The sequence below is a fragment of the Motacilla alba genome, chromosome 1, assembly GCF_015832195.1.
Source record: "Motacilla alba alba isolate MOTALB_02 chromosome 1, Motacilla_alba_V1.0_pri, whole genome shotgun sequence".
Taxonomy (NCBI): Eukaryota; Metazoa; Chordata; class Aves; order Passeriformes; family Motacillidae; genus Motacilla; species Motacilla alba.
The window spans coordinates 43,994,806-44,006,097 of NC_052016.1; positions in this window are offsets into that span (position 1 = coordinate 43,994,806).

The window sequence follows — 11,292 nt, forward strand, 5'->3', positions numbered from 1 at the left end:
AATATGTATTCATTTGTTGCAACTATAAACCTACCGTGTTTTACTGGAAGACACTCTGCAGAACAAATCAAGCTGTTTCTCACAACTATGTGAGTTAATTTTGTGAACAGAATGAGCGTGATGTACATGTACAGCTTGATGTACAGCACTTGGTCTAGGGGATCTAAATTAACAACTGAAGTTTGCAGCTGTCTGCAAATAAAACTGTTTTTTTTCAGAAAGTTGGTTTTGAAGGTTTTTCTGGGAATTCGTTATTTATTTTGGTGCAGCAATTAGTAATAAAACAAACAAAAGGACTGTTGATTAACTCTATTCACTTTTTCTTTTTAGAAACAACCATATATTTCCTCATATTCTTTTGGTGTTTTTTAATTATTTTCTTCACTGGCTCTAGTGGGCCAAAAGTTGTGTTAGTCCACCTGGAAGATCATCCTGCTGAAGCATAGAGCTGGGAATAGTTGGATGTAGGGGAAAAGAGACTCTGTCCACTGCAGTTGCTGTGGAAACACCCAAATTGTAGTATGATGTCAGCAGAGTTTGGCTTTTTTTTTCTGCAGAACACTGCAAAGTTGAAAATCATAGTGGAATCCGATGCTATAAGTCAAACATAAATATCACCTTTCAGTTAGTTTGCCTGGCTTTTTGTCCACTGAGGACATTTTTTCTGCCAACTTTTTCTGAAAGATGATACACAGAATACTTGTCTGCATAGCCTGTGTGTATATGTGTTTGTGTGCATGAGCTTTGTTCCTGGAAAAACATGTTATAATTTAAATAGTGTTTTTTTTTTTTTTCTCCTATTTAAAAAACTTAGGAAATTTTGAAATCTTCCTGGAAATTATTGCTTTGGTTATTGTGATGACTGTTAAAATAACAGTGTTAATTCCATGTTGGTTAAGGCACTATTGAAATATCTAGATAATGTTCCAATTGGGGTAGAGTAACAGGAAATGTCACTGTAATTAAAATCAACACAAAAATCCTATTATCTTCAAAACTGCCAGGAATGTAATAAGTAAATTTAAATATAAAGAAACTTGACCTTAAAAATCTTTTTTCCTTCAGGTATTTAGATGTGTAGAATATTACAGCATCAAGGAATCAAGAAGGAATCAACCGGAAGATTTTGGAGTAGTTGCTTGCAGAAAGATGTGAGTGAACTGCTGAGAGTTTACAAACATCATCCCATAGCACATCGTGCATGTACTGGGAGACATAAGGTGATATTAAATAGATGGTGACCTCTTGGGGAGTTCTCCAGCTCTGAGAAGCTGAGAAAGAAGATGAAGAAGATAAAAAAAAAACAACTAAGTGACCTTCTCAGAGATGCCTTATCTGAAAGAAATACCATTTTCCAGAAATATCTCATCTTATAAATGAACAGCTTTTCTGTCTGAGTGCTTGTCACCTATGAGCATTTTTAATCTTCAAAGGGTAAAGGATTTTGCAAACCTAAAATAATTAAATAACTACACATCCCATAGCAAAACACTATTATTTCTACTGTTAGGAACTGGAAAAAAAATAGAGAGAAGTTAAATTAATTTCATGTCCTGGAAGTTGATTTTACGATGTGTAGATCAGATGGGAAATTGAATGGCCACAAAAAGTAGTATTTCTGATAACAATGTAGCTGTATCACATTGAAATAAAATAAAATCCATTATACTTAGGATTTCCAGTTGACTTTCAAATAGGCAAACAATTAAAATGGTAACTCACTTCCCTTTCCTGGTGTGTGTTTGCAATTTGATGTTCAGCTTTAGCTGGTATAATTGCAGGCTGCCAATGCAAAAAACCGTTCTGCTCTGCCTCTTCCTACCTCTTCCATCAGACCCAGCAGGTGCATTTGTGGCATCACAGGCAAGCAAGGTGATCAGACAAAAAAAAAAAACCTAGCATGCTCTCACAGAAAAAAAAAAAAAAAAAAAAAAAAAAGTAAGAAAAACCAAAGTATTTTTCTATCATCAGATCACTGAACCCATGTCTAGATAATCCCTGGGCACAATGGAAGGCAGAAGCAAGAGAGGAACAGCAAGATCTCTTTCACTATCAGTAACTTTCACTAACAGTAGTGGAATTGAAATGCCCTCCGTAATAGGACTAATTAATTAATGGTCTAATAATTTCTCCCAGTCTTCTGGCAGGTTTTCTTATTCTGAGATGCAAGTCAGCAGTTCACTAAAATCACTTCTTTAGGTACATGGTTTCTCCTATTCCAGGCAAAAAGCATCCACTGCACCCTTGAGGTGAGGTTTATGTCTCAGCTCTTGAGGGTTGCTCTGCTGTCCATTGCAAAGCCAACTCAGTTTTGTGCCATGGAGTTTGAGTGCTGCCTCAAAGGTGGCCATGTAAGGTGTGGTCAGAGCACCCAGAAGGCTGACTTAGTGCTCGCTCTGCCAGCTGAGCACCTGCAGAAGTCAGGGACAAGGACATGCTCAGTGCAGCAAGGTGGATGCACTTTGTGTACTTGGCAGGTAACAAGGTATTTCCAATGAACCACAGGCTGTTGCTGCCCAGTAGGAGCTGGGGAACTGCAGATAGTCAAATGAAATTTCTCTATCAATTGCTAAAGTGAGACGGAAAAAGGTAAACTCCCACTCAAAATCTCCCTATTCTCTGTTTATTGTTATGTATTGCTGCCTGTAGGCCATGAGAAACTTTCCAGGGCTGGATCAGGGATGTTACTATTTGAGGAAGGGTGAAAGCCAAAAGATATTTGTGATCAGAAATTCTTAGCAGCCATCCTTTCTATTATTGCTATCTATAACACAGCTGAAGTCCTGCCTAGTTTTGAAACAGGTCTGCAGGGGGTGAATAGACATGTGCAACTGCCTGTTGTGACTTTGTGGTGTGACTTCCAAGTTAGATGCCAGTTAAACTATGTGTGTACCAAAGAACCCTGTGCATATGCCAAGTATTTAGTATTGCTTTTCCACACTGAGTTTTGAAAACAAACACTGAATGGTTTTATTTCCTTTTTTTTTCTTTTATTTATTCCCTTGTTACTCCAAGATGCCTGAGGATTATACAATCAATGCATTTTAAAGTGTGTCAAGAGCTTGTCAGTTTGTAGCACTTTTTCTGAAATGCTGGCAACCCAAAATATTCCAATTTTTGATCAGACCTGAAGTCTGGCAGGGAAGAAATGTAATGTCTTCTCCCAGAAAACTTTTTGTCATTGTCTTCCTGTTTATCACTAACTTAATTTTCTAATTGTTTTTCACTCCTTTGTTACCAGGCGACAAAAAACCCCCAGTCTGTCTTCTACTCTTTCTCTTTCACCTTGTTTTACATATGAAATGAAAAAGCTTCTTATCTGGGAGTGTTCCTTAGCTCTTTTGAGACACAGATGCAATCAGACTTCAATCCAAATTGCAGGTTTTGCAAGTGCACTTTGCCTGTCTCTATTTACAGGGGATAAAGGAGTCTATTATCAGCTCTGCCATTCACTCCTTGCATCCAGGCAATTACGAAATGCAGGATACAACATTGCTGGCTGTTACTGCACTGGAGGAGGTAACACCAGAGACAAGGACGTGTGTAATCTGAAGCCAAATGACTACTGGCAGAGCAGCAGATGGGCACATACTGGCCAGGTCAAAATTCAGTTTGGAAATCAGAAAGCAATTCCTAACCTGAAAGCTGTTGGGTTATCCTAAAGAAAGGGGGAAAGCTTGGAGTGCTCTGTTTTAGGAGAATTACAGCGAGCCTGTTTGCCACAGACCAGTCTGAACTCAGTGACCCAAAGGCACACCTCCAGGCTTTCAACTCTACAAGTATATAAAACATGTGAAGAGCAAATAGCCTAATTTAGGCTCCTGTTTTGAATTACCCTTTGAAAGAGCCTCTTTCTTTCTGTTCCCACTGTTTCCCAAACTGGGAACCTAAAGAGTCACGCTAACTTGTGCCACTGGGTTTAAAATTGCCTATTTTCTGAATGCTGCTAAACTAAGAAAATCAGAGCAGACTGTTCATTTCTGTTATTCAATAACTGATTTTTTTTCCTTTAAAGAGACCAAATTTTCTCTTCAGGGAAAGCTTAACTGAGTTAGTGTTGGTTTTAATAGAAAAAATTGAGTGTCAGAAGCTGCTGCTTCTGTTTTTAATCTGTAAAGCCATTCAGTTGTTGTGAGTCTGTCTCATCTTTAAACATGGGATGTTTTAGCTTCAAATATGCTTGCATTCAGTGAATATTCGTTCATCTTTCTTACAAAAAAAGGAAAGGGTCCCATATTATCTAAATGTATTTTCTAAAATATCAACAAAAATGTTATGTCTGACATAGTTAAAAGAAATTTCTGCCTATTTTGAGATGCCAATCATCTTAATACGTGCCAATGTTCTGAATTTGTGCCACAGAAGTCTTTGGAACATCAGTGCACACACAAGAGTTTTGGCAATCACAATACACAGGGTTTTGGATAATATCCATATGAATAAGGGTGCTTTAACTTTTAAGGGAAACTTATGCAAATACGTTTAGTTGCAAAACTCTAAATTTGCACATCTGCACTGTGTGCCTTGAGGTAACAGGAGTCAAAGGTGATTTGCTCTGAAGTCGTCATAAACAAAAAATACAGCACATAAGCCCAAGAAGCCTGTCTGTTAAAATCAACATGGTTGATTAGTCAGGGCAGGAGGAGGCAGGGATGGGGCAGAGGAGGCTCCAGGTCTCCAAATTTGAGCCTCTTTTCCAAATCATGTCAGGTCTGAGCCAGTTCAGGAGGGGGAGGTTGGTACCACGTCAAAAGTGGGGAAAGTGCTGCAGACCCTCACTTATCCCTAGTGCAGCAGAGATGTTTTAGTCACCACAAAGCAGATCTACCACCACCACCTGAGAGATAGACCTCTGCCTCTTTTTTTATTCACTCTTTTAGGAAAAAAACACCAAAAATTATGGATTTTACGTAGAATTTTTTCCAGCAGTTGGAGTTATATGTCACAGCATCATTTTGAACATTAAAAATTATAAAACTGCTATCTCTGGGTTTTTTCCCTCTTCTGCCTTGTGCATTTAGATTTCCTTTTTGTTTGTTTGGTTGGTTTGGTTTGTGGATTTTTCTTCATCTTGTTGTTCTAGTTCTCCACTTCTCATTTCTGCTTTGATTCTCCTTATATTGCTGCCTCTTGCAAGCAATTTTTGCTTTATTGGAAGCAATATCAGACCTATTACAGAGCTGCAGGGCTTGCATTAACTTCAGGATTGTTTCACAGCACTTTGGGTAAGAAACTGAGGGACAGTTTCCCACTATGTCTTTGTTTGTACTCCCCATCTATTATCCCTAGTTATTGTCATTGACAGGTAAATTCACAAACACCTGAGGTTTATGTCCAAAAAGGAGACAGAGGAGTCCTGCAATTTTATTTAAGTAAAGGGAGAGAGTCCTCTGGGGCACACACCTGCAGGGTTTTCTCTGTCGAGGCTTCAGAGGGCACAGCCTCCTTTTATCCCAAACTCCCTGCTGCACGTTGCCCTCTTCCTTTCCCCATTGCTGAGGTACTTGGAAGGTACAGCTTTCCTGAACTGCCTACCACCACATACTCCCCCTTGAACCAACTATTTTACCCCAAAGTTTAGAAGTTCAGTCTTATGCAGGCTCACTTGGTTGTTTCAGGAGCCAAGATGTTGGGGCTCTGCAATGAACCTGCTGTGCAAAGTCAGTAGAGATATTAAGACCCATTTCAAAGATGTTAACACCCATACTTTCATCCATCAAATTATTTATAAAGACATTAACTTTCTTCTCGTCTTGTCTAGCACATGAATAATCACAGGGATACAGAGCTCCAAGGTTAAGAGTTGTCACTTGATTTTGGTTTTCCACAGCACCTCCTGTGGTTTTCAGGGCAGCCAGGACAAGGGTGAGAGACGTGAGAATCTTGACTCCATGTTTCAGAAGGCTGGTTTAATATATTATGACATATATTAAAAATGCCACACTAAAACTATACTAAAAGAGCAGAGAGAAAGATGCATCCAAAGGTAAGACAAGAATAGAATGGAATCAATAACAAAGGCTTGTGACTCCCAGAGAGTCTGACACAGCTGCATCCTTGACTGGTTATTAAGTAGAAACACCTTACATCGACCAATCAAGGAAGCACCTGTTGCATTCCACAGCAGCAGACAGCAATTTGTTTACATTTGTTTCTGAGACCTTCTCAGCTTCTCAGGAGAAGAAAATCCCGACAAAAGGATTTTCATAAAATATCATGGCTACAACCTCCCCCAACAGAGTCCAATTCCTAGGTACTGTTGCACTATAAACAATGCATTTTTAATGTGTTTTTAAAATTGGTTAACATGTAAGTTTGAATATTACAAAACAGCAAAAGGAGGTTTCTTTAAGAGTGAAAATCCATAACTTTTCCAGTTTTTATCCCTGCAGACCTGATTGTTTTCATAGTGATAATATTCTTGTGTTGATCCACATTCAGTAGAGATGCCTTCAGAAGGCATTCCATATTGGAAACTCCCAGTGGCCTCTGGAAACTTGTGCAGTGATGATCTCATAGAGAATTTACATTTATTTGTATTTGCCTTATTTTCTAAAACAGCAGTGAGATGAGAGAAGAGGAATGAGGCCTAAAGCATTGAACCACACCCTGGTGCATTTTTTTTTTTGCAGCTGACTTCCATTTTACATGAGTATAAAGAGATTCATGAAGCTGCAATCTGAAGCAGAGTCTATCCCATCTGTTTAAGAGACAGTATAAATCCATCTTTTCACTCTGCCCCACAGTACATGAATACTTGCATGAGAAGTTAAAAATGCAGCATATCTTAACACAATCCTGAAATACTTCCACAGAACAGAAACCTCTGAAAGACAGTGGCAAGGACATCTTTCTGACTTGCATCAAATATCACTTGATTTGTAGTTACCCCAACTGATGATGATTTCAGTGTGGTCATTCCAAGGCCATGACTGATTTTAGTACGTGAGTATGGTGATTCTCTTTCTGAACACTGACACTGTTTAACAAAGCAGAGGGATTATTGTTCTGATGAAACCAAATCTTGCTTAAATCTTGCAGACCTCATTTCTGGTTTTACAATCTGATTTCCTGGTCACCAAAGCAGTAGGAAATCAGACATTCTCTCCAGGTAGTCCACAGCTTTGCTGTAAAACTCTGCTCACAGAACATGAAAACAACTTTCTTTTGTGTGCTGAATGCCTCTTGAAAGGGCACTTTCAGGTTTTAACGTTATTTGGAATAACTTGGAATTAATGTAACACTTGTTGGTTCAAGAGAGAAAACCTCTTGTCTCCTCAAATTTGCACAGTAGTCTTTAGCACTTCCTCAAGGCAGTATCAACATCTCTTCAAGGAGGTACCAACAAAGCAATGCTTCCAAAATAGCACCAATGCTCGTTGTGCCAGAGCTCTGGGACTTGCAGCCTGAGGTGTCACCATCTTGAAGTCCTGCTCAATAGCAGCCTCAAGCCAGCACAGGGGACGTGCATGGAGGATACAGGGGCTGGCCCAGGCACAGCGCTTGCAATCACCCTGCTCAGCTCTGCAGCAGCTGAAGGATGCCCTTTTGCCTCTGCTCCCCTGATCTTACTGCAGTTATCTAATCTGGCTTTTAAACAAAGTGTCTGCCATTTATCAGCACAGCACAAATACAGGAATGGGCCAACCTTTTCTAGACAAGGTAGAAAAGTTAAATGTCCCCGGAAGATGACCAGGCTACCTGATGGTCCTAATTGAAGGCAATGGCTAGTTCACATCCAAAGAGTGTTATTTCTCACTTAATGTAATACCTGATAGGGTATATTTCAGAAATGGCTATTTGAAGATTTGTTTGGGTTTTCCTCACTGAGTTTTGCACTGCTTTGATGCCATAGTTTTTGGATAAGATAATTTTAAAGAACAGTCAAGCTCTGCTCAGGAGTTACATGATACAAGGAAGCACTTGGTTGCTAAACATATTTATATTCACCACCTCAGAGCAATACTTGCATTCTTATTTGTGTAAGGATGCACCCATGCCTCTTGCAGTTGTGGCCCAAAGTCCTTGCTGTGTGTGAGAGGAGTGAGTTTCCATAGAAAGAAAGCAAGGAGAGAGGTTGTATTGCCTCCTGTTAGCTTCTGCTGAAGTTACTGCTTCTAAGGGTTGTGACCACTTGGACTAAGTTGGCTTCTCTTTCTTCTCTCTTCCTTCCCAAATATATCAGACAAAATAAATCTTAGCAGAGATTTCTCTGCTTTCTGCTTGAATACTATGATCTCCTCAACATTCTTCAGGTAGAGATGAAAATCTGACAATAGGTTCCTGAAGGAGACCATGTCCATGCACAGGGAAGCTTGTCTTTCTGAGCGACAGCATGGGCAGGGAGATTGCAGTCTTTGATGAACAGCACTCAGGGACTTCTCTTCCATTCCCTTGGAAAAAAAGTCCAAGATATGTAGGATCATGGAACAATTTAAGGTGGGAAGGGCTTTGGGCATCTCCACTTCCAACAACCTGGCCAAAGTAAAATCATATTTGAATGAGATCAGGTTGCTCAGGACTTTAGGCAGTTGAGTCTTAAAAACTGGCAAGGACAGGGTGTTCAGAAACTCTGGGCCCCTGTCCCACTGCCTGACTGTCCTTGTGATGAAAAAAACTGTTCCTAATATTCAGTCTGAATATTGTCTGTCATTCTCCCACCACGTACCTGTATGGGAACCTTGGCTCTGTTTTCGTGAGGACACCACAAGAAAAGCTTTGCCCAATACCTTTCTGGAATGCTGTAAGGGTCAATGAAACCATTCTACTTAGCCCCTTGCAAAGGCATGGGGCATATGTTTCCTGCCTGATTTAGAACTGCAGTGATCTCTTTACCTTATATCCATGGGACAGCAACAGATTGAATGCAGAAAGAGACTGTGGAAGGCCTGTGAGTTTTAAGCAGTCCTGAAATTGCCTGAAGATATGGAAAAGCAATCAGGTCTCTTCCACTGTTGTCATCCTGTGGACAAGAGAGTGCTTTCTCCAGTGCTGGGAATGGAAACAGCAGACACCTGAACTTCCTGCACTGCTCTCCAGCAAGGTGTCCAGCTGGTCTCTAAAGCACAGCTCTCTGGAAGTTTTCTAGTGTGTCTTGTCAGCCTAGTGAGATTACCCTGTGTATGATGCCTTGCTTTTTGGTTGGTCTGAGTTTTTGGGTGGAGGGGACATTGTAAGTTCCATACTGCAAGGATTTTTCCCTGTGACAGTGAGGGCAGCTTTGTTTGGAAAAGAACAGAAGGGTTAAATCTCCATGTAAAGCAAAGTTGTAAAGCAAAGAAAGAAACCCCAGCTGGGAGGTTTGTACTAAGATTAGCAGTGTTGATGCAGCAGTTTTGCAAACCCTTAGCTTGAGTGATATTTCAGCTACAAGGTTGTCCTCTCCCATTTACAGGAGAGAAAAAGTGCAGTCCCAGCTTCGGGATCTCCAAAGACTCTTTTATAGCAGAAGGCATTGAATCTGGCTGTGTACTTCATTTTCACAAAAATAAATGATACTTCTGTCCAGTGAAATGCTACATCAAGTGATCTTATTGCTTCTTTGCTTCAGTAAGGCAAAAGGAATCAGCCTTCTCTTTCAGTGTGAAGTTCATTGCTCTCATGCTCATTCTTGCTTTGCTATTTGTTTCTCTACCTCCAGAGTTTGTCTACCTCTCTCACTTAGATCCTCTTCTCTCCCAGGCAATCACCTTCATGCCCATGGAAGAACTGCTGAACATAGATTGCAAAGAGCCTTCATTGCTGAGTGTGTAATGACAGCAAGTCCTACTGCAAACTGGAGGTTAGCATTGGTACCTGAAAATGTGGTGTGTGTGTGTATAATGTATTAGAACATTTAAGCAATCAGGATTACTTTTACAATCCTATGATTGCTCCTTGCCTAGTTGGAAGTATTTGTTAATCATTGGCATTAAAAGCTAAAGTCTGTGAAACCCAGCATGTGCCTTCGTTTTAGGAAGATCATAAGGAAATTTTTTAGCCAGTTGGACACATACTTATTGAGTAAGATCTTGTCTAGAAAAACATGCATAATGCAAACTAAGGACTTTCTCATGACTAATTTTGCAATATATTTATTTTTGTTCTCCAGGATGGCATTCGCTTCAGTGTTTCCACTACACTTATTTTGCAGTCGCTAGCTTTGGCCTGAGTTTTGTTTTTAAGGAAGCATGAAAAAAACAAAGTCAGAAGACATGTACATGTGTTATCAACACTAGATCAACTTCTTCTTCATCAGTCATCTATACTTTTACTAGCTTAGAGTTGAGGTTTTAGGGTGGTGATTAGGTTGCATCCTCTGCCTACAGTGCCCACACAGAGAGCTCACTACATCTGTCTGGGACGGAGTCACCAGAGTCCAGGTCAGACTGGTTTCATGATGCACAAAATGAAGAAAACCAGGAAATTCCAGAAGTGCAGAACAAGAAAGACCAGTATTTTGTTTTTAGACATAGCCCTCAAAGAAGTTTGAAGATTGATTATTAATATCTTGTCAGAATCTGGAAGCTGCAGGCAAACTAATATGCCCAGATATCTCATTACCTAAAGACACATTTGGGACACATAACAGGTGGGAGAAGAAACGAAAACGGTGTAACTGAGTGCTCTGATGAATGTTGCTGGTGTTACTGTTGCTGTTTCAGCTGAGCTGGCAGGACAGATGTGTGATACACGCACCCAGCACACACACAGCACAGGCTTGCTCGGCCGCAGCCTGGCACATGAGCTCAGGCTGAGGCTGGAGGGGCAGGGGTGGGTTACCCAGGACAGAAGGACTGACACAAGCATTAAGGAAAGTGTAGTGCTCAGATAATCCAACTGCATATTAAAACATGCAGCTCAAGCTTCAGGAATGGCTTAAAGCTTTCAGATAGATGTGAACCCAAACATGTTTCCATGGATTTAATGTTCAATATAATGACCCTTTTCAAGAAAGAAGTGCATATGAGAGATTCGTTTCCCTAAAGCAGTCAATAAAAATGCTATGCATTTTTTTCTCCTTAAAATATTGCCTAGCACTAAAATGCTGAAGTGGTACTGAATGATACTTGATATCTGAATTTCCAGGCACATTGCTGAGCAGCCTTTGAGAAGCACACTGATATTTACATGAGCAGAGAATTCCCCATGGCTCTGTCTGAAGAGTTGCTCACCTGGGCTGAGCTCTCCTGTTGCTCCCTCCTTTGCAAGGAAAGCCTGGCACAAGTAACACAAAACCAGAGCGCAGTGCCAAGCTCTGCTCCAAAGTCTTGGGCAAAGCAGAATGCATAGGGTTTAAAATACCACTCACTG